Genomic DNA, 21,912 nt, shown 5'->3' on the forward strand with positions numbered 1-21,912 from the left:
AGGGAAGTTACGACTTGGGATTCCAACATGAAGCTCCCTAATTCCTAAATGTTGGCTCAAGTCTAAAACCAACCAACCTACCTCCATGAGGGTTAAATAAGTCTGCAGGCTCCACGTGACCTGGGGATTGCCAGTTATTGCTTTTGTTGCAGCCTTTGGTTCTAGCCTGCCAGTCTCAACTCTCCTACACCCCTTCACCAGACCCATCTTCCCACCACAGGAGGAAGGCCACTTGCGGACAACTGCAGGAGGGGTGGCAGAGAGGGCTCTCCATCACTACCACTGCTTTCACATGAATGGGGAAAGGAGGGCATGATCAAGAAAGAAGCTGATATCCTGACTGAGCTGTCAAATTACTTTGCCGAGAAACCACTAGCCCACTCTGCTTCCCCAAAAGCAGTGTAGCATGGATGTCATGGCATGGTTTCTGGAGCCAGACTGTATGAGTTCCGAGTCTAGCCAGTGCCATTGTTATGGGATCTTTGGAGCATCACTTTTCTGGCTGGAAACCTCTGTGGTCAGAGACACTTTTGCCCAAGTTCTTGTCCTACATCCAGGCAGAATGAGGTACACAGACAAGTGGAGGGTGAGCAAGGCAAAGAGGAGCTTTACTGAGTGTTAGAACAGCTCAGAGGGAACCTAGAGTGGTTAGCTCGTCTCTGCAGGCAGGTCATCCTGTTAGCTTTGCAGCTCTCAGCAGAGAGGAGGCTCTGGAGAGGGTAGCTCCTCTCTGCAGCTGGTAGTCCCAACATCTCTGCAGATCTCTGAAGCTCTCAGCAGAGAGGATACCTCCTCTCTGCAGCTGCCCATCCTGTCATCCGCTCAGCTCTGGCTGAGCCCAAGGCTTTTATGGGCCTCAGAGGGGAGGAAATGTGCACCAATTGGCCCATGGGCAGCCATGGGCAGGCCCAGAAAAGGCATCACAAGTTCCCACTCCAGTCTGTGGGACTGGCAGCCTGACCCCCAGCCTTCAGACCCTCCCTGGCCTGAAGGTGGCGCCTCATCAGGGACCTGCCCCCTTTCACTGAGGAACCTATCTGCCTCCTGCTGCCATTTATGGTGCCCAGGCTTGGCCCAAATTTGCTCCAAGATCAGAGTGGGTGTTAGAAGCAAGGAGAAGCCAGGCAGTGGGAGCAGGTACTTCTGAGCCCACGAGGAGAGGGGGGCCTTCCTGGGCCCCTAGAAGTCCAGGGATGCTCAAGGCTGCAACAATGATTTGGGCAGCTGCAGCTACACCAGGGGGAGCAGGGCACCTGCCTGCTTTATGGAGCAGGAGGTTTGGGTCTGCAGCCATGGTTTGGGCAGCTGCAGCTGTGCTTTGGAGGGCAGGGCTCCTGCCTGCTCTCAGCCCCTCAAGAGCACAGGGATACTGAGATCTGCAGGCACAACTTGGGCAGCTGCAGTCCCCCCTGGGAAGGTGGGTCTTCTGCCTGCTTTGTGGAGTGGGAGGCCCAGGCCTGGGGGGTTAGGGCTCCTGCCTGCTCTGTGGAGCAGAAGGCCTGGGCCACACCTTCATGCTGCAGCTCACGTTTTGGCAGCAGCCACTGTAGATAGGCCAGTGCTGCCATCACCATGTCCTACTTGTATGAGTTTGGACAAGAGTTCCTTTACTTCCTTGAACCTTGGTGTCCTCATCTATCACAAGGGTTATTGTGAGAATTAGATGGTGCAGCACATGAAGCACTTGGCAAAACAGCTGGCACAGAGGAGCCACTCATATGCTGATTGTTGTTATTATCATTAGTCACTCAGTCTTTCATCTCTTTCCTTCACCCCCCACCTAAAACAGTCACCAAGTTCCATCATTCTGCTTTTGTAAGATGTGTCAAATCCTTCCCCTACTTTCCACCCTGACTCCCGCTAAGCTGTTTCAGGCCTTCAGTAGCTTTTGCCTGGACTACTGCAATAGCCTACTAACCAATCTCTTGTCCAGTCACTCCAGCTCTGATCCATCCTCCACCTAACACAGTCCCACACGCTTCAGAGACACTTCAAAGAGGTTTTGTGTGAAACCATTGCTGCCATGGTTGAGTTTCCTAGAGGACACAGCTAATCTCCCTAAAGCAAACATTACACCCCTGGAAAACATAAAAGATATTGGATGGCTCCACGTTGTCCATAGAATCAAGGGTAAACTGATCATGCCATTCAAGGATCTTTGTTTCTTGATCATATCCACCAGTCTGATCTTCCCCAATAGGTGCTCATATACTCACATCCATGCCCCACTGCCCTACTGGTTGGTATCTGAATGAGCTCTGCACAGCCTCATCTCCCACCCTTGCTCACATTGTCTATTCCGCACTGCCTATCACTGACTTTTCTAGTTTTCAAAGTTCAGCTCAAATGCCACCTCTGCTATGAAGACTTCCACATCCCCCCCTCCTCCTTGAGCTAGAAAAAATCTCTTCCTCCTCTGTACTTCAATAACACTTTGTCCCTTAATCATGGTACTGATTATATCCCGCCTGTGTTCAACTTAGTCATTCATTCAAAATATACCTACTGAGCAATGACTATATATCAAACAGTGCGCTGGGTGCTGGCAAAACAGCAGGAAATAGATATTATAAATCCACACAATCATATGACTTTATGCATTGGACAACCATAATACACCCACTACAACATTAGTATTTGTTTGTTTGTTTGTTTTTAACGTTAGCGTTTTTGCCTCACTGAATGCCCAAGAGGAGGGAGCCAGGTTCTCTTGGCCTTGTTCATAGGAAAGAGACATGAGGGATTGCAGGTTCCAAACTAACCTACTATATACAAAAGCAGAGGGGTCAATACACCCACAGTGCTAAGGGAGTAAAGGGCACCATGACTGTGACAAGGAAGTAGCTCTACCAGCCATATGTCACCATTGCACTCCTGGACTAAGCCACCATCACTCTACAGCTGCCTCTCTGAGCTCTCCCTCCCTCAGCCAGGCCCAGGCCCAGGCCCTGGCACTCTTTCTTCAGGCCAGTCCAACTGCAGACAGCCTGTCTCTTCCAGCCTCAGCATGGGCGAGGAGGAAACATGGCAGTGGCTCACAGCCCTGGCAGCATATCAGAATCACCTGGAGAGTTTTAGTTCTGGTCTTACCAGCAGAAAGTCTGATTTAATTAGTTTAGGATGGGAGTCTCAGCTTCAGTACTGTTTAGAAAACTCCACAAGTGATTCTAATGTGCAGCCAGGCGTTACAATCACTGAGTGAAGAGAAGGCTGTGGCCACATTAAGTCCTTGTTATTTGAGGATAAGTGGTGCTAGAAAAAGGCCACTTACAATGAATCCACTTGAAATGGGGACCAACATTTCACAGTAGAGCAGAAGAAAAAGGGAAAAGGATTTGGCTAGGACTTCATCTTGAGAAATAAATTGGAAACGTGGAAACTATTTTAGTTTCCATTTAAAATGTACAAAATGTATAATTGTATAAATAATTGCAAATATGCACTAATTCTTACAACAGACAATGTATGAGTCAAGCACTGAGGGATAATGTAATTTTCCTGACCAAAGTACCTGAGAGGACAATATTGACTTTTGCAGCACAGTCATAAGCAGAGTTTTTGTTTTGTTTTTTCCAAAATTAGAGAGCTTCTTCAATTATCCCAAGGACCTCTTGTAATCCTTTGAGAGTTGAATCATTCTCTTTGAAGCCTTGATCCTGTCATTACCCAGGTCAATTTTCTCTTCTGCCAGGGATAACTGGCCTATCTCTGCCAAATCCCCATTTATCAAAGACTTTACATGACATTAGAGATGGTCTCCATCATCACTTTCATTGACTTCATGAAACCTTGAATCCTTTTCAAGACTTGCAATTTCACCAAGAGATTTATTGGGATTATGTAATGCTAACAATTAACAAGAGACTGAAAAAGACCTTAGCAAAATGGGTGTAGACAAACAGTATTTGGGTGTTAAATGGGAAGAGCAGTCTATGAGTGACTCAAAATAGTGACTGCTTTATGCTATGACAACTTGGCCTTTCTACCCAACTTCATAAAGTCCCTTTCCTTTTGGGGTTCTTAATCAGCTTGTCTCTAAAATGAATGGATAGGATTAGATGTTTTTTTACATATGAAATAAGTTAACCCAAATGAAGTAATCTATGTGAAGACATGGAGCCCAGTTACTAGCACAGAGGAGCAACTCCATAACTCCTGAGTTTTCTTCCCTCCCAAACATACTTAGATTCTTTTAGGTGACACTAAGGGGCAAAGAAGGAAAAAGGGAGAGGGAGAAGCCCATTAGAGCAACTAGAAGGAAGTCTCAGAACTTCTGCCTCATGTCCAAGTTTCTATCCAACTGCCATTACCTCCTGTCACGTTCACTGTGACAGATGTCAGAGAAACTAACTGTTTAGGGTGGAGGTGGGGAATCCAAAGATCAATCAGACATGAAGAAGGTCAAGAAGCTCCTGGGTTCGTTGGGGAAAAAATACATAAACAGAAATTAGTCAAAACACCTCTAGAATCTGACCATTTTTCTCACCTCCATTGTCACCGCCTAGTCCACGCCACCAATAACTCTCTCATAGACCACTGCAATGGCCGCCTGCCTGGTCTCCCTGCTTCCTATCTTGCACCCCATGCACAGCTGACCCACAGAATCTCTTAAAAATGCAAACCAGATGATATCTCTCCCCGGCTAACACCCTCTCCTAGTTTCTCATCTAAGTCAAAATAAATTCCACACTGCCCTACACGACCTGCCAATTGTCTCTCCAACCTCACCCAGCATGCTCCCTTCACTATCCAAAGCCACCCTGCCTTATTTCTTTTCCTCTGATATGCTAAGACTCTTCCTGTCTCCAGACCTTTGTACATGCCGTTTCTCAGCCTAAAATATTCTTCCACCAGATTTTTGCAAGGTTCCTCATGATCAGGTCCGAGCTCAGATATTGCTTTCTCAGGAAAGTTTTTCCTAGCTACTCTGCGTACAGTAGTGCCCTCCTCACCACAGACACTCTATCATACTACCCTGCTTTTTATATGATCTAGCACTTGTAACTATTTGAAACGATCTTGTTTATACTTTGGCTTTCTTGTTTATTACCTCTTTCTCCATTTGAATGTAAGCTCTTAGCAGACAAGGACCTTGTCTGTCTTATTTATTATCTCCCCAGTGCCTTAGTCAATGCTCACTGCGTGAATGAATGTAGATGCAGAGGTGGTGGGTGGTTCATCTGAGCAGGAGTAAGTGGTACAGGATGTGTGGAGTGAATGGCAAGAGATGAGCTTGAAAGATAGCCTGAGGTCAAAACATAGAAGGCCTTGAAGGTCAGGCCAGGGAATTTGGGCTTTATATGGTGACCCATTGGGAGCCATGGAAGATTGTTGAGCTTGAGAGAAGTGTCATCAGCTGACCTGGAGTAAGATTCAACTGGTGCCATGTGCTGCATGGACTGGTAGGTGAAGTAAACACAGGGCCCATTAACCACTCTGTGCCCGCGCTGGTACCCGCTTTCCTTCAGGCCTTCCACTGTCCTGTTACACCCAGCTACCTGACTCTTCTGGGGCCACGGAAGAGCCCTGACTGCTGTTCCCGGACATCGGCCGCTGGGTGGCGCTGTGGCTCCTCCTACCCGGGCTGGAGGCGCCGGGGAGGCGGAGGCGCAGCAGCCGAACCGGGCCTGGCGCTGGGGTCGGTCGGCGCCTGCAGAGAGGGCTCTTCCTAGTCTGCTCTTTTCTTCCACTTCGCGCGCTTCTCCCGCGTTCAGGCCTGTTCCCACCCCAACCCTGGCCCGCGGTAGCCCACTTTCCTTCGCTTCTGACCGTCCTTCGCTTTCCGACCAGCCAGGCCAAAGGCAGGAGCCTGGGCCGGACGTGGGAGGAGCTGGGGCCCAGTAGCGTCCTTCTTTTTCAGCCCGTTCAAGCCTGGAGTCTTCCTGAACCCCAGCGACAAGACAGAGCTCCCGCGATCGCAGCCCCAAGCCGGCCCGTCCCGTCCAGCCAGGCCCGGGAACTCAGGGCTGCAAGGTCAGCATTTTCCTGCAGAGGAACCAGAGCCATTGAGGAGTCAATTCACCGTTTATGTTAATAGCCATGCCTTTCCTCCCAGCCCCTGGAGCAAGAAGTCGGTCTTCTGGGACTCCTCCAGTGGCCCTTTCCACTCTCCTGCCAAGATTTCCAGATTACATCGCCACCACCGCATATATATATCCTGTATCCTAAACTTACCCCTCCTTCATCACTGCTGTCTGCCCAGATCTTCATTACCTCTCAGCTGGCATCCCTGCCTCTAGCCTCCTGCCTTTACAGCCCAGACAACTTCTCACAGAGCCAGGAGCCTCCTGGAGCACCGGCCTGGCATCCTGCCCCTCTAATGGTTACAATTATTTGGAAAAAATTGAAAGCTGGTGTTCAAGGCCCTCCACATTCTGACCTCACCATTTTGGCCAACTCACTTCAACTCACATCCAGAGTAAAAGGCTTACCCCTGGTGGGCTGCCCTGAGTAGAAGAGGAATTAGAATAGGAACTGAACACAGTGGGAGGCTCTGTAAGACTCTATACAGGGCTCCATAACATCTATTTGAACAACCCTAACTCATAATCACATTGTCACAAGACTGGAGAGATATGCAAAGAACACGAGTCCTGCCTGCCCTGGAACACTAGAGCACATCTGTATTTATCCCTTTGCCCCTCTCTTTTTCCCCTGTCCCCAGGATCTGTCCTCTTCTGCCATCTTCTTGTTCCCTCTTTTCCTCTGTCTTGTCCCCTCATGACCCTCCTGCTGGTACAGGAGGCAGGAAGCTTTATTCTCAACAAGCACACAGCATCCTGCCACAAAGTGCTTGATGACATGCATGACCAGGCTTCTCTGTAATATCGAGTTTCACTTTCAGCACTTGGGTTGGTTTTTTGTTTTTGTTTTTCTTGAGGAACCTGATACTCACAGATACTAAGACTGCAGGTAGCTGTTCTTTGGGAAAGGTCAGAGACTCCTGTATTGATCTTAGCCTTGTTGAACCCAAACAGAAATCTGAAAATTAATGTGGAAAATTAACCTGAAAATTTCCATATACCTGTATGGAAAAGCATACAGGTGAAGAGGAAAATTGCAAAGGTAGATTTATCGGCAAACAAACACTGATGGTTAATTTCCAGATGCCCTGGGCCCTTGGACTCCTGGAATCAATGCCCAGGGTCAGATACGGCTCATTTGTGGCCTAGTGGACAGAAGAGCTTGCAACGAGAGACATAGCCCTGAGAAGGGCTACGTTGAGAGGAGGAGACAATTCCTCTTCCTTGGCCCCATCTGGAGGTAACTTTCTCTGGGAAATGACAGCTTCCTGTCCCCTAAATGAGCTCTACTGCTAACGGTGTCCTTTTGCACTTGTACTGCATGTATACACACAGTGTCTTGCTAATCCTCACAATAACCCTGTGCAGTAGAAATTAGTTTAGGTTTACAGATGAAAAACCTGAGGCTTGAAGAGACCAAAAGATCCAATCACCCAAAACAAACAAGCCTAACGCAGAGCAGAATGCCAGGACTAGAAGCCAAGAACTCCAACTCTAAGACCAGTGCCAGCACCTTTCCATTCATGGTTTCATGACGTGTTGAGGACCTAAAGCTAGGCCACCTGGCCCCGGCCTTGTACCCTCACCCTGTTCTCAAGAGTGATTGAAAAAGCAAGCAATGTGACTGAAGCCAAGTGAAGGGCTTTCACCTGGCTCCTGGGCCATGCTGACACCTGGCCTGGGTCTGAATGAGGGCAGGGAAATTCAGTCAATGTCGAGCTTTGCAGGACCATCAGAGCAACAGTCAGCATTATGCCAAACCTCTTCTAACTTAGAGGTCTCCACCTGAAGCTTCCAGAGCTATTTTCTTGGACTTAGCAGTGTTGATCTATACAGTATTTAAATTTGATTTGGTTTCCTCTATAAGAGGTTGTATAGTCATTCACAGCATAGCCTAGGTTTGCATCCTGACTCTGCCGCTTGTTCTCTGTGACTTTGGGAAGATTACTTAAACTCTCTGTGCTTCATCTTGCTCATCTGTAAAACAGAGATTTAAAAAATAGTACTTTACCTCATAGGGTTACAGTGAGTACTGATTTATATCTAAAGCTCTTAGAATAGTATCTGACACATAGTAAGTGCTATGTGTTTGCTAATACTATTATTATTATATGCAAATTGAGGAGAGTTCACATAAAACCCAAATGTCTCACTTCCTCTTAAATATTCAGAAGATCTGATAGCACTGGACCTCCATTGCCACCTGGAATGGAATCTGCCCTCTTCAGGTGCAATGTGCTCTCTCCTGGACAGCCTCAGTCCTGCAAATTCCCATCTGGTCCCTGACGTTGAAGTCAGGTGTCACTTGCCATTTGTCATCTTAAATGCAGCTAGCTTCATGAGTTTTCATTATCTTCCTGGCCTCTAAAGCTAGTCTGTCATCTCTCACCACTGCTTAAATGGTTCAAGGGGCAAGGAACCTCATGAAACAGAAATTGTTAGCCAATGGGGACATCTCAAGAGATTCCTACCAGGCCAGTCAGAAGCCTTTGCCTGCCTTCTCTTTAATGTCCCAGAATGGCACTTAGTCACACCAACTTGAAGGTCAAGAGAAGCAGCAAAGATGGCAAAGGGAGGCAAAATGAGGCCATGACATCACAGAGCATCCTTACCTGCAGCCCCAAAGTTGGGTTTAAAATTTGTCTCAAAGACTCTAGTAAGATACTCTTACATCTCTGCCAAGTGATGTATGTACAGCATCATGAGCAATAGAAACTATTAGAACTGAAATGTCATCAATTTTGACACATACATACAATGGAATACTATGTGATCATTAAACAGAACATGAAGAGTGGCATGTATGATATGCTTCCATTTCTGTGGGAAGGGGGAAAGGGAAATATAGACACCCACACATATGCTTGCTTCTATCTGTATAGAATATCTTTGGAAGGATGTATTAATATAGTGTAGCATAAAATGTCTATGGAAGGGTAAATCAGGAAATTGGTAACCGGTGGTGCTGCCTCTGGGGAAAAGAATTGTGTAGCTGGGAGAGAAAGAAGACATGCTTTATTTTCAATATATATCTTTATATTTCTTTTGGATTTTGCACCACAAATCTAAGTGAAAAAATGTATCTTGTTTTAATAAATCCTGCAGTAGATACAAACGGAACAAAAAAAAACTAATTCCAATATCCCTCCTAAGACAACCTGAAGTCACCGACAAGGTGAATCAAAAGCAAGGCTGTGCTGGGAAGAACCTGGAGTCTGCGGTACCCCAGCCTTTCCTTGCAGTCATTTACACATTCGTCATTCTATGTCCAAGTGTACATAAGTCATGTTTACTCTGAGCCTTCTTGCCCAGGCCACCTCCTCTATTCTGCTCAGGTAGGCTACATTCAAACTCTAAAAATTTGGGCTGCCTCCTTGGCACTCAGAAGTTCAGCCTTCTGGGGATTGTGGCTAAAGTGAAAAGAAGTTTGGCAACAGCAGCGCACCCAGAGACCAGGCCTTAGACCCTCCTTCTCTGAAAGCGCTTCTCCCAGTTATCTGAGGAGGGATCTCTGAAGTGGGCAGAGCCCTTGCATCTGGGTATGGCACCGTGCCAACCAAGACCCACCTTCTTTGCCTGACCAAAGACCCCTGATTCAATTCAACAGCTTAAAAAAACCTAATGTGTGCAAAGCTCCAAGACAGGTGTAAAGGTCCTGAGGTGCTGGGGACACCAGGAAAAGGAGACAAAGTGCCTGTTCTCTAGAGAGACATAGTCTAGATTCAGAAAAAGTCTGACTTGGGAGAAATCTGGGGGGATAACTGAGGTGATGGTTTTCACCCAGAATTCTCTTGTGCTCTCGGGCTTTACAGAAGAGCTTCAGGAGTTCTGCAAAGGTCAGATGTGTTGGCAGATTCAGACAGCAACCGAAAGCTGCAACCTTTAATTTCAAACCATTGATTTGATCAAAATAGCCCCATAATTCTGATTGACTCACTTTATAATAAGGTAAATGGCATAAATTTGAACCCAATGAACACATTTATATTAACAAAGCACTGCTTTTATCTGTTTTACATGGTAGGATTCTATGTAAGTTTTCATTGAAAGGGAAAGGGTTCAGCTGGTTTAAAAGGTCCCCCTTGGTTGTTGTTTTTAAAACCATCCCATACTTCATTTCAAATTCCAGTTGTTCAATAGAGGAGAAAACAGACCCAGAGAAAAGAAAGGACTTGCCCAAGGTCACACGGCCTGGCAGAGGTGGAACCTGGTCCAGAAGCAGGGCCTTCTCCCAACTAGTACACCTCTTTAGCGTTTAAGATAGTCTGAGTTAAGAATTGAGTTGAGTTAGGAACTTCTTTCTCTGTGGATTTTTGCAGGGCTGGAATGGATATTTCAGGACACTTTGGAGGTCAACCAGCCCAGAAAACCACCATTTTCTTCATCTCATGGTCTTCTTATGGAGCCTGTGCTTTCCATGGGCCCCAGATCTAGGCTTCTTTCTGTCAGAAGACACTGCCCTGCTGCTCGCTTTGCTCTCTGGGGCTTCCTGGGATTCCCTCAAGCCAGGGCCTGGGCCAGGAAAGCCAAAATTTACTACTTGCTCAACATGGCTTGACTCCCAGAGGCTGGGTCTGAGCTCTAAGCCTCTTGCCCGCCCTAGCTAGGGGGCTCATATCCCTTGCCTTGTTCCCGCTCGTTCTGCCCCCTCCCTCACAGGTGTTTGTCCCCTTTAACACTCCTTCCCTGGCAGACATCCATGCTGGCCCTCCCCCTTAGTCACCACTCCCCCTGAAGCCACTACTGCTGCCTCAAGACCTCCTGCCTTTTATCTTGCCCCAGAAGCCGAGCCCTCTGGTCCCTTAATTGTTCAGGTTGCTCTTTTCTGAACTCACTCCAATTGAGCTCCATAAATTGTAGATAATTGGACTGTCTTGCTCAGATTACGAGCCCCTGGGGCAGTGTCTTCTTGGTCTGGTACATCCCTGCCCAGAAAGGGAGGGAGTGAAGGGTGGGGCCCAGAGGAGGCCAGCCCTGGGGTCTGGCTCAGACCCCTGGGGAGAAGGCATAGAGTCACAGCACAGACATTTCTCCACTGCTAAGCTTTGCAGCCTTGATCCTGGCTGCCCACCCTAGTCCTCATAGGTCAGCAACTGTATGAGGTGCCAATGCTTCTCCACCAACAATGCTGGCAGAAATTATCTGGTATACAAAGTGGTTTTAAAAATATTGTCAAAGAAGTTCTAGGATTCTGGGTAAAATACTTTCCTTTGGGGGGCACCTGAGTGAATCATCAGTAAAGAACTAAAGGCTTATGGGTAAAAACTCAGGCTGAAGACAGTCCTGGGCAACTTGCCCCTCGGTGGGCATGCTCAATTCCACATAATAACATCTTCCCAGGGAAGTTTATGCTGCCAGCCATCTTGGGCACTGCCAGGAAGTTTGACTTGGCCACATCCTAGGTATCCAGGGAGTGGGATAATTATTGCTTCAAGGAGTAGTTACAGCAAGAAGTGAGGGGCGAAGGCAATAATGTTTTGCTACAGACCCAGAACTCCCTCTCTGCTTGCTATCCCATGACTTCCCATTGCCCTGGCACTACAGGGACCCAAGACACACCCTGGAGCAGTTCTTTGGCCATCTTTGGCTATTTGTTTTTAAAAACCATCCCATACTTTATTTCAAACTCCCATTGTTCAGTAGAGGAGAAAACAGACCCAGAGAAAAGAAAAGGACTTGCCCAAGGGCCCACAGACTGGCAGAAATAGAATCTGGTCCAGAGGACCTGAGAGATGCTCTCTTCTCCCCCTGGCCACCGCACCAGCAAGGTCATTCTGCACAGATCCACCCCTTTCTGCTCCCCATAGTATAAAAAGTTTCCAACACTGTCCATCAAATCTCCTGAAGGTAGTGGATCCCACCATCATAATCAGGGCCTGCCATGGAGCTTGACACAAAGTAAATGTCTGTTGAGTAAATGAATGAATTGGTGAATGTGGTAATTATGGTAATTATGGTCTGAATTCTTCCATGCTTTCAACATCTACAGAATCTATCTCCTTCCTTGTCTGGTGGGTCTAACATGATAGAATCCACTCTTGGGAAGAGAAAGGGGAAGTCATCTTGTCTATCCTCTTGCCTCCAGTTGGGACTGTATGCCAATACTCCCAAGCAGAAGGTTTTTAAGACTTCCATAAAATGAGGCTGAAATGGAAGCAGCTGGGCTGTAGTCAAAAGAACACTCAAGTTTGGAATCAGAAGACCTGTTATGAGATCTGCTCTTGCACTCATTAGCTAGAATCCAAATTGCAATGAAGGAAATGAGGCCAGAACTAGGAATAGGATATATGTTTCTTCACAGGGCATTTGGACATCCATTCAGCTAACAAAACTCCACTGAATACCTGCTACATACCAGGTAGTATTCTAGGGGATTTCTATTACTGTGGTTGCTAGGTGGAAGCATCATTGAGGGACAAAACTGCAGACAGGGAGACAAGTTAGGAGATGGTGTCACTAGATCTTATAACTAAACCCAGGTTTCTGTTGTGAGACACTGAGTAAATAATGGTGTCACAAATAAAGATAAGGAACACAGGGCTCTGGTTTTGTATTTGATGGAAGAATATTCTAGAAGGTTATGAGCTTGGTTTGGGATATGTAAAATTTGAGGAGACAGAGAAGGAGGAGAGATCAAATAGACAGTGAATGTATAGGTATAGAACTTAGACAAAAGACTTGGACTTGACTGAGAGTGTTGGGAGAAGGTATAGAGAGAAAAAAGATGAGGGCTAGGGAAAGTACCTTTGAATATGCCAACTTTAAAAATGCACATAAAAGATAATGCATAATGCACCAATGAAGATTTAAAAGCAGCATCCAATCAGGAAGAAAGAAAGTGATCCATAGTAGGGAAACATCGGGAGAGCCAACATAGGTTTCAAAAAGGCAGAAGTAGTTAGCACAGATTGTATAGAGAAGAATTCCAATAAAAGAAAAACTGGAATGTTTGTGTGAATTCTGTCCCATGTGTCATGCAGTTAGTGGAATGATGGGAACCCAATGGCTGTGGGTTGAGGAGTAATTGGGAGGTGAGGAAATGGAGACAATAAATTAGACCACTCTTTCAAGAAGCTTGACTGAGGTCAAACACATGGTGGTAGTGGAAGGAAAATACAAGCTCAAGAGAGAATTTTTAGAAGATGGGAGAGACTGTGTGTGTGTGTGTGTGTGTGTGTGTGTGTGTGTGTGTGTGTGTGTGTTCCTCAGGGGAAGAAGCTGGCAGAGGTTGAAGATTCAATAAAGGAGGCATGCTGATAGGATTCAGAACACAGAAAGAATAATGTGCTTTGTACAGGAAAAGGAACACTCTTTTCAGAGAAAAAGGAAAAGAGAAAAGGACAATAGGAGATGCAAACAAACCTGAGGTTGTGGAAGAGGAGCTCATATTCCATGGCCTCTTTTTAAGTGGGGCAAAAGGTTTAGAATTGTGGCTAAGGGAAATGGGAGGGAGAGTTGGATAAAAGTAAAAAACAATAGTATTGGAAACTAACTAAAATTAGAAGCCAGACATTTATAGTGGTGGTCACCATACATTTCAGTGGTGGCCCATCTGGAGTCGTTGCTGCCATGACACCAGCTGCAGTGGAGGAGGCACAGTCAGGGCTGTGTGCTCCATGAAGCTGGCAGGAGCTAGGAACAGGCAGAAGCCTCTCCCCCTTCCAAGTTGGAGGGGCAGGAGCCCCGCCATTCCTAGAGCAGCTACAGCCACCCAGCTGTGGCTGCGGACCTGGGGATGCCTTCACTTTCAGGGGCCCAGGAAGCCTTCCCCACCCAGCAGGCTAGGAAGTGCCTGCTCCTGCTGTCCGGCCTTTCCTCACTTCCAATACTTGCTCCAGTTTCAGATAAAAGTTGTGGCCAAGCCCAGGCACTGTTTCAACCTGGCCAGGTGTGTATGCACTCAGAAAAGTGCTGACATGCCAACCCCTGCCACCTCGGCCCCCTCTTTGGTGCTCACTGACATTTGGGCATCAATGAGCACAGGAGGGAGGCTGAGGGAGAACTAAGGGTAGCTTGGTGTGGACCTGCAGGCCCTCTCAGCACAAACAGCCTGGGTACGATGGCTACTATGGTTGACAGGTTAATGGTGGAAGGAGGCAGACAAGATCCTGGGTGGAAAGAGGTGGGACCCTGGTGAAACTCCACCTTCAGGCCAGGGATAGCCAGAGGCCCAAGGACTGGGATGCCAGTTGAGCGGACCAGAGTGAGAACTTAGGTGCTTTATCCAGGACTGCCCATGGCCACCCATGGACCAGTAAGCCTGCACTTCCTCCCCTCTGAAGCCCATAAAAATCTCAGACTCAGCCAGACTCAAGCAGATGACAGGACGATCTGCACCCACTTTGGGTCTCCTGAAAGCTGTACTGTCACTAAATGAAGCACCTCTTCACCCTACTCACCCTCCAGTTGTCAATGTGCCTCATTCTTCCTGGACACAGGAGAAGAACTCGGGACCAGTCAAATGGTGGGACTGAAAGAGCTGTAACACAAATAGGGCTGAAACATGGCACTCACCACATTGCAGGCAACATGGAGAGAAGACAGGAGGGAAGAGCTGTGGCCCTTCAGAGAGCCCAGACCTAGGAGCTCCCCAAGCCAGGCTTATGACACCCTCTTTGGGGCTCTGCAGTTCCTGGCATCTCCAAGCCTCTGGGTACCACCATGTTTCTCAGTGCCAGAGTGGAAGCTGCTTGCAGTACTCCTGGTCCAGCCTCAGCCTCACAACTCATAACTGCCCACCCCAACACAGCTGGCATGCATGGTTGTGCACAATGGCCAGACTCCACGCTCACTCACTCACACACCCCTTGCCATTCCACACCTGGCTCACCCTTGACAGGTGCGGGATCCAGCCCAGTAGCATGAGCCAAGTGCAGCCTGCCAGGCCAAGTGGGCAGAACCAGCAAAACTTGAGCAAAGGCACCACTGGCCACAAAGGTTTCTGGCCAGAAAAGTAACACCCTGAGGATTCTGCAACAGTGGCATCCATCTGAATGGCATATCCAATTTTTCTCCAGAAGTTCTGACAGAAGAGCAGAGAAGGTAGATTTCCCTTTTGTTTCAGGGTCTGAGATTTGTAAGGTAAGTGCAACAGATAGGCAAGAGAGCTTGGCTGGTGAAGTTACTGGTGAGAATGTCAATCATGGGAGCCAGGATGAGTGGGAAAAGAAAAAGGATGGGCTACTGCTAATACATCTTAAAAGTGGGAGGGTTAAAAGTCTTGAGTTGTAATGAAATGGAAGAGGCAATGGAATAGGGAAGTGTGAGAACTGGAAGACTGTAGTTGGACCGCAGTGGTTCCAGCCACATCCTCAGAGATTCAGATTCAATTCATTTGAGTTGGTCCCAAGCATCAGTACTTTAAAAAACTTTTTCAAGTGATTGCAGGTCAAAAACCACTGGGCTAGAGATATAAGTGGAATCATCCATATGAATGTTGAAATCAGCCAATGTGGCAAGAGAAATTAGAATGGAGAAGGAATATATAAACTAAGCAAGGGGTGGCAAAAATCCTCTGACAATGAAGAGAAAATGGACAGTGATTGTGGACAGAAGCAGATAGAAGGTGATAATACCAGATGGACTGAGTATTGAAGGAGAAAGGGATTTTACATAATGGTGGAGAGCAATGGCCTGGAAATAGCCACAGGGATTTGGTTGATGATGTCAATCCTACTTTGAGGCAATGTACTGGTGGGATATAGAAGGAGGAGCTGGTTTGTAGAGGAAATGTGTCCACAAAGAGCCTGATTTTAGCAGCTAGTGCAGGTGGTGGGTGCACTCTGAGAAGAGGTTGAAAGTGTAGGGGAGCTTGCTGACCTTAGAGTGGCATTCCCATAGTGCACATTAGAATGGGGACCTGACTGATTGAAATGAGCCTTCAAAAGACACAAAAAAGCCATATTGCTCAGTCCCAGGGATGAAATTCACATTGGAATTATGAAGAATAATAAGAAAGTCCAGAGGAGCTGGGGGCGGGGTGAGAGAATAAGAGAATGTTTGTGACCAGATAAGACTTCTGTGCTTCTCCTTATTCTTCTAGCTTTAGGTTTTTCTTTGGCTTTATGAAGCACTAATTAATAAGCAGGTTTGGGATCCCACTCATTTAAAGTAGGCCTCTGCTAATAGCCTTCCTCTTACATCTCTCAATTCACCTTTTCTCTTGAATGTTTCTCAACGTCCTCAGCCACTTACTCCTTACAATCTCCTGAAGGGCCCCAGCTTGAAAGGGTACCATTGTGACTTGATTTCAGCATGTCACCTTCCATTCAAGAGTCATAGAATCAGCTCAGGATCTCTGCAATAGTGGCTGGTCCAGGGAGACTTTGGGATATTTGGCTACAAGGATCTGGGTGGGCTTTCTCTTCCACAAGCCTGATTCTTTCAGGCAGAAGACATGTTTTTGAAGTTCCAGAAATATGTACAGAGGGACAGAAGGCTAAAAGAAGTCATAGGTAAAGGAAGTGTCACTCTTAGACCCCAAACATTGCTTTTTGGCTGAATGTCAGTGAAAGAACACTGACTTAGGTGAAGATTAAAAAATACTTTGCAAGATAATGGGCATTTCCTACATTAATTGGGCCTATGACAATCTTTTGCTTTGAGTTTGCTAATCCAAGCTCCATTTTAAAAGAAAAAGCTCATGTGGTAGTGTCCTTCTCCCATCCCAGCCATGTTTCACGTCACCATCAGCGTTATTTAGTCCAGAGTGAGAATATCCAGTCCTAACCATGAGAAGGAACAATCATGTTTCGCTGGGCCATGGCATATACACATGCATTCATATGTATTCTTAGATCCCTGCAGAGCTTTCCAAATAAGTCAATCCCCATTCGTTCAAGGCCCTAGGCTTAGCATGCTTTCCTGCCCCAGGGGAAGAAAAAGTGAGCGTAACTGGGCTGAGTGTAGTGGCTCATGCCTGTAATCCCAGAACTCTGGGAGGCCGATGCAGGTGGATCACCTGAGTTCAGGAGTTTGAGACAAGCCTGGCCAACATGGTGAAACCCCATCTCTACTAAAAATACAAAAAAATTAGCTGGGCATGGTGGTGGATGCCTGTAATCCTAGCTACTCAGGAGGCTGAAGCAGGAGAATCTCTTGAACCTGGGAGGTGGAGGTTGCACTGAGCTGAGATTGTGCCACTGCATTCCAGCCTGGGCAACAAGAGCAAAACTTCATCTCAAAAAAAAAAGTGAGTGTGGGTGAGTCATGGCCTGTGATAATGCAGCATTCCAGAGATGACCCTCTCTCCCACAATGATCCACACTCTTGTATAATTGTTTCCCCTTGAGTGTGGGTGGAACTGGTAAATATGAAGGTCTATCACACCTATGATTATACTACTATATAACAAAGTGATGTTTCAGATATAATTAAGGACTATAATCAGTTCTGTCTGAGTTAATCAAACTGGGGATTTTCCTGAGTGGGGACCTGACTGATTAAGGTGAGCCTTCAAAAGACACAAAAAGTATTTTCAACAAATGATGCTGCTGCATGTGGACATCCGTAAACAAAAAGAGAAAAATACCTGAATATCATGCTGTATACAAAATGTAACTCCAAGTGAATTGTAGATTTAAATAAAATTATAAAACTTTTAGAAGAAAACATAGGAGAAAACCTTTGGGACCCAAAATTGGTGAAGAGTTCTTAGACATAACATGAAAAGTCTGATATATAAAAGAAAAAATTTAATAAATTTGACTTCATTAAAAGTAGAAACTTTTACTCTGAAAGATTCGTTAAGAGGAAGAAAAGACAACTACAGACTGGGAGAAAATATTTGCAAGCCACATGTCTGACAAAGGACATATATCTAGAATGTGTAAAGAGGTCTCGAAACTCAACAGTAGAAAGCAACCAATCCAATTAGAAAATAAGCAAAAGGCATGGAGAGACATTTCACTGAAGAGAATATACAGATGGGAAGGAAGCACATAAAAAGATGGTCAACATCATTAGCTATTAGGGAATTGCTCATTAAAACCACCTATCCAAAACACTGAAAAAAATTGTGACAACACCAAATGCTGGTGAGGATGTGAGAAACTCAATGGCTCCTTCCTTGGTGGTAGGATTGTAAAATAGTACAGCCACTCTGGAGAAGAGTATGGCAGTTTCTTTAAAGCTATACATACATTTACCATATAAGCAAGCTCTCGGACAAGTGTTCCAGAAAAGTAAAAATCTATGTTGACCCAAAAATCTGCACACAATTGTTCCTAGTAGCTTTATTTGTAATGGCCAGGCCAAGAAACAACCAAAAGTGTCATTTGGTGAATGGTTAAACATATTATGGTACATCTGTACCATGGAATATTACTCAGTAATAAAAGGGGAATGCACTATTATTGATACATAAAAATGGTTGGATGGATCTCAAGGACATTATGCTGACTGGAAACAAAAAGCCAATCTTGAAAGGTCACACGCTGTATGTTATGTAACATTCTCAAAATGACAAAGTTACAGAGTCAGGGAGCAGACAAGTAGTTGCAAGTTAGGGATGGTGGAAAGGAAGCGGGTAGTGTGACAACAAAGGGGTAGTACAAGGGAAACTTATAACATATGAAACAGCTCTGAAACTTGACTGCAGTCATGGTTTCAGGAATCTACATATGTGATAAACTAGCACAGAAGTATACACATATATTGCACCAATGTCAGTTTCCTGGCTTTGATATAGTATTATACTGATATAACTGTCAGGGAACACTACATTGGACCACTCTGTGCAATCTTTTCACTTCCTGTGACTCTATAATTATTTCAAAATAAATTAAAAAGAGAGAGAGAGGAAGAATGAGAGTGAGTGAAAGGGAATGGGCAAGATGGTAGATGCCCTTTTTTTGACCTTGCAGAAGCAATCATGTTGGGGAACTGCTTGTGGAAGGGGCCATGTGGCAATGACCTCAGGGTGGCAGCCTCTAGAAGCTGAGACTAACCCCTGGCTAACAGCCAACAAGAAAATGGGGGCTAAGGTCTACAATTGCAAGAAACTGAATTCTACCAACAACCAGTGAGCTTAGAAGAGGACCCCAAGTTTCAGATGAGATTGCAGACCTGTGAATACGTTGATTTCAACCTAGTGAGATCCTGAACAGAAGACCAGCTAAACTGTGCCCAGAATCCTGATGCATGGAAACCATGAAATAATAAATTTGTGTTGTTTTGAGCCATTAAATTTATGGTAATTTGTTATGCCACAATAAATAAGTAATGTACAGCACCAAGGGTTAGATACAATTGAACAACTAAAAGCTTTGCTTCCAGGAGCCACAGTTGGGACCTACACATTCTGACAAAAGAAACCAGCAACAAGAGGAGGGAGGAGCCAGTCTCAGAGTTGAAACAGATGCTCATGGTCTTTCCCTGCCCCCTCCCAGAAAAAAAACAAATATAATTTTTCAGTTCAGAATTTTGAACTGCCTCCAAACCAACCCAGCTCTGCTGGCTGCTTGACCCTACAGTCAGCTGTCACATCCCAAATATGCTGTTCAGAGTCACAAATGAATTGCAGATTGATGGCACTGTACACTTGCCCTGCTTCTCACTGCAGATTTTCAGATGTAGCTAATTCCCCTTGCAAGCTTATATGATCCCACCTGGGGAGGTGGTCTTGCACCCAGGTCCTCACCTGCTCCAGCAGCCCTACCCAGTTCACAGGCAGCTGCATAAAGACAGCCTGAGCCTCAGAAACGGGCTGTTTCTCCTTTTCTTCTAGGCCCCTGAACTGGGGCCAGCAGGACACTCAGGCTGGCTCTCAGTAAATGCCAGAAAGGTCAAAGACATAGAGTAGGATTACACAACTGGGCTGGGAGCTTTCTTTCGATCTTGGTTTCTGCTGCTATGTATCATGATCACTGACTGCATTAGTTTGCTTGGGCTGCCGTAACAAAATACCAAAGACTGTGTGGCTTAAACAACAGAAATTTATTTTTTCACGGTTCTGGAGGTGGGGACATCCAAGATCAAGGTGCTCGACAATTTGGTTCTTGGTGAGAGCTCTCTTTCTGCCTTGTAAACTGCCATCTTCTCATTATGTCCTCACATAGTGATGGGAGAGAGAGCTCTGTTCTCTCTTCTTCTCTCATAAGGGCACCAGTCTTATCATACCAGGGCCCCATCCTTATGACCTCATTTAACCTTTATTACCTCCTCACAGCTCCTGTCTCCAGATGCAGTCACATTGGGAGTTAAAGCTTTAACATATGAATTTGGCAGGGGTGTGGGGCCGAAATAAAACACTGAGTTCATAACAGTAACCCTATCCTGTGCCCAGCATTTACAAATACTGTTCTGGTACAGGTGGGCAGGGTTAGTGAGAGGTGGGAGCAAAAGCCACCTAGTCATGCCCTCATAAGCTTGACTAGTCTCAAGTCATCTTGAAAGGTGGCACTATATAGTGACAAGAGCATGGACTTTGGTGTTAGGCACATGTGTCCTCTTACTGGTTGTGAGACCTTGAGTAAGTTACTTAAACTCTCTGAGCCTCAGTTTCCTCATAAGTTAAATGGAAATTATAATCCATATTTCTCAGGAGTGTTGTCAGGATTTGATGAAATTATGCATGTAAAAGCACCAATTAGCACCCCATGTATAGTGATCATGCAATAAAGATTAGTGACTTTCTCCAGTGGCCCTCTCATTCCACTCCCCATACCAGTCACCCTCACCAGGCCCATTGCATGCTCTGGCTACTACCCACGCTGCTCTTTTTTTGCACTGGATGGAAGATAGTAATCGTTCACATCCTTGAATTGGAGACTGCAGTGGGCAGAATTTCTAAGAATGGCTCCAGGATTTTATGTTCTAATTCCCAAAACCTGTAAATGTGATAAGCTATCTCTCTCAGGGTCATGTTGCATTATATGGCCCAGTTGACCTAACAAAAGGGAGATTTAATAGAATATCATTTAACCTTTAAAAGGAAGGAAATTCTGACACATGCCACAACATCGATAGACCTTCAAAATATGTTGATAAGTAAACCAAGCAAACCATTAAAAACTTGTATGATTCCACTTATATGAGGTATTTAGAGTAGTCAAATTCACAGAGATAGAAAATGGAATAGTGGTTGCCAGGAACTGGGGGTATGAAGGAATGCAGAGGTATTGTTTAATGGGTACAGAGTTTCAATTTGAGAGGATGAAAAACCTGTGGAGATGCATGGTGGGGATGGCTGCACCACAATATGAGTGCACTTAATGTCAGTGAATTGCACACTTAATGGTTAAGTGCTCCATTTTCTGTATTTTACCACAATAAAAAAGGGAAATAGCTGGATGTACTTGATCTAATCACATGAGTCCTTAAAAGCAGTGAAATTTCTCCAGCTGGTGGCAGAAGAGTAAGGCAGAAAAGAGCAGCAAAGTGATTTGAAGGAGTTGAGGCACTGTTGCTGCTTTGAAAATGGAGGAAGGGGCCTGTGAGAAGAAATGCAGGCAACCTGTCAGGGCACTGAGCAGCCCCCATCTGACAGCCAGCGAAACAGGACCTTAGACCTACAGCCCCAAGGAAGTGAATTCTGCCAGCAACCTAAATGCACTTGAAAGTGGATATTTACTCAGCCTCCAGATAAGAGTCCAGGCCAGCAGAAATCTTGATCTTGCTTTTATGAGACCCTGAGCAGGAAACCCAATTGGGCCTACCCAGACTTCTGATCTACAGAACTGTGAGCTAATAAATAGGTGGTGTTTTAAAGTTGCTAAGTTTGTACTAATGTGTTACAACAGTCATAGACAGCTAATACAGAAGCCTTAGAGTTTTAGTCATGTGAGGAAAGATCATTGCCCTAGAAGTTTGTTGCTGTCAGCTTTATTCATTTAGATGTTTCTGCATGCACATATTCAACATATTTGTTGCATGCCTCCTATGCGCCAGA

This window comes from Callithrix jacchus, chromosome X, assembly GCF_049354715.1.
Source record: "Callithrix jacchus isolate 240 chromosome X, calJac240_pri, whole genome shotgun sequence".
NCBI classification, from domain to species: Eukaryota; Metazoa; Chordata; class Mammalia; order Primates; family Cebidae; genus Callithrix; species Callithrix jacchus.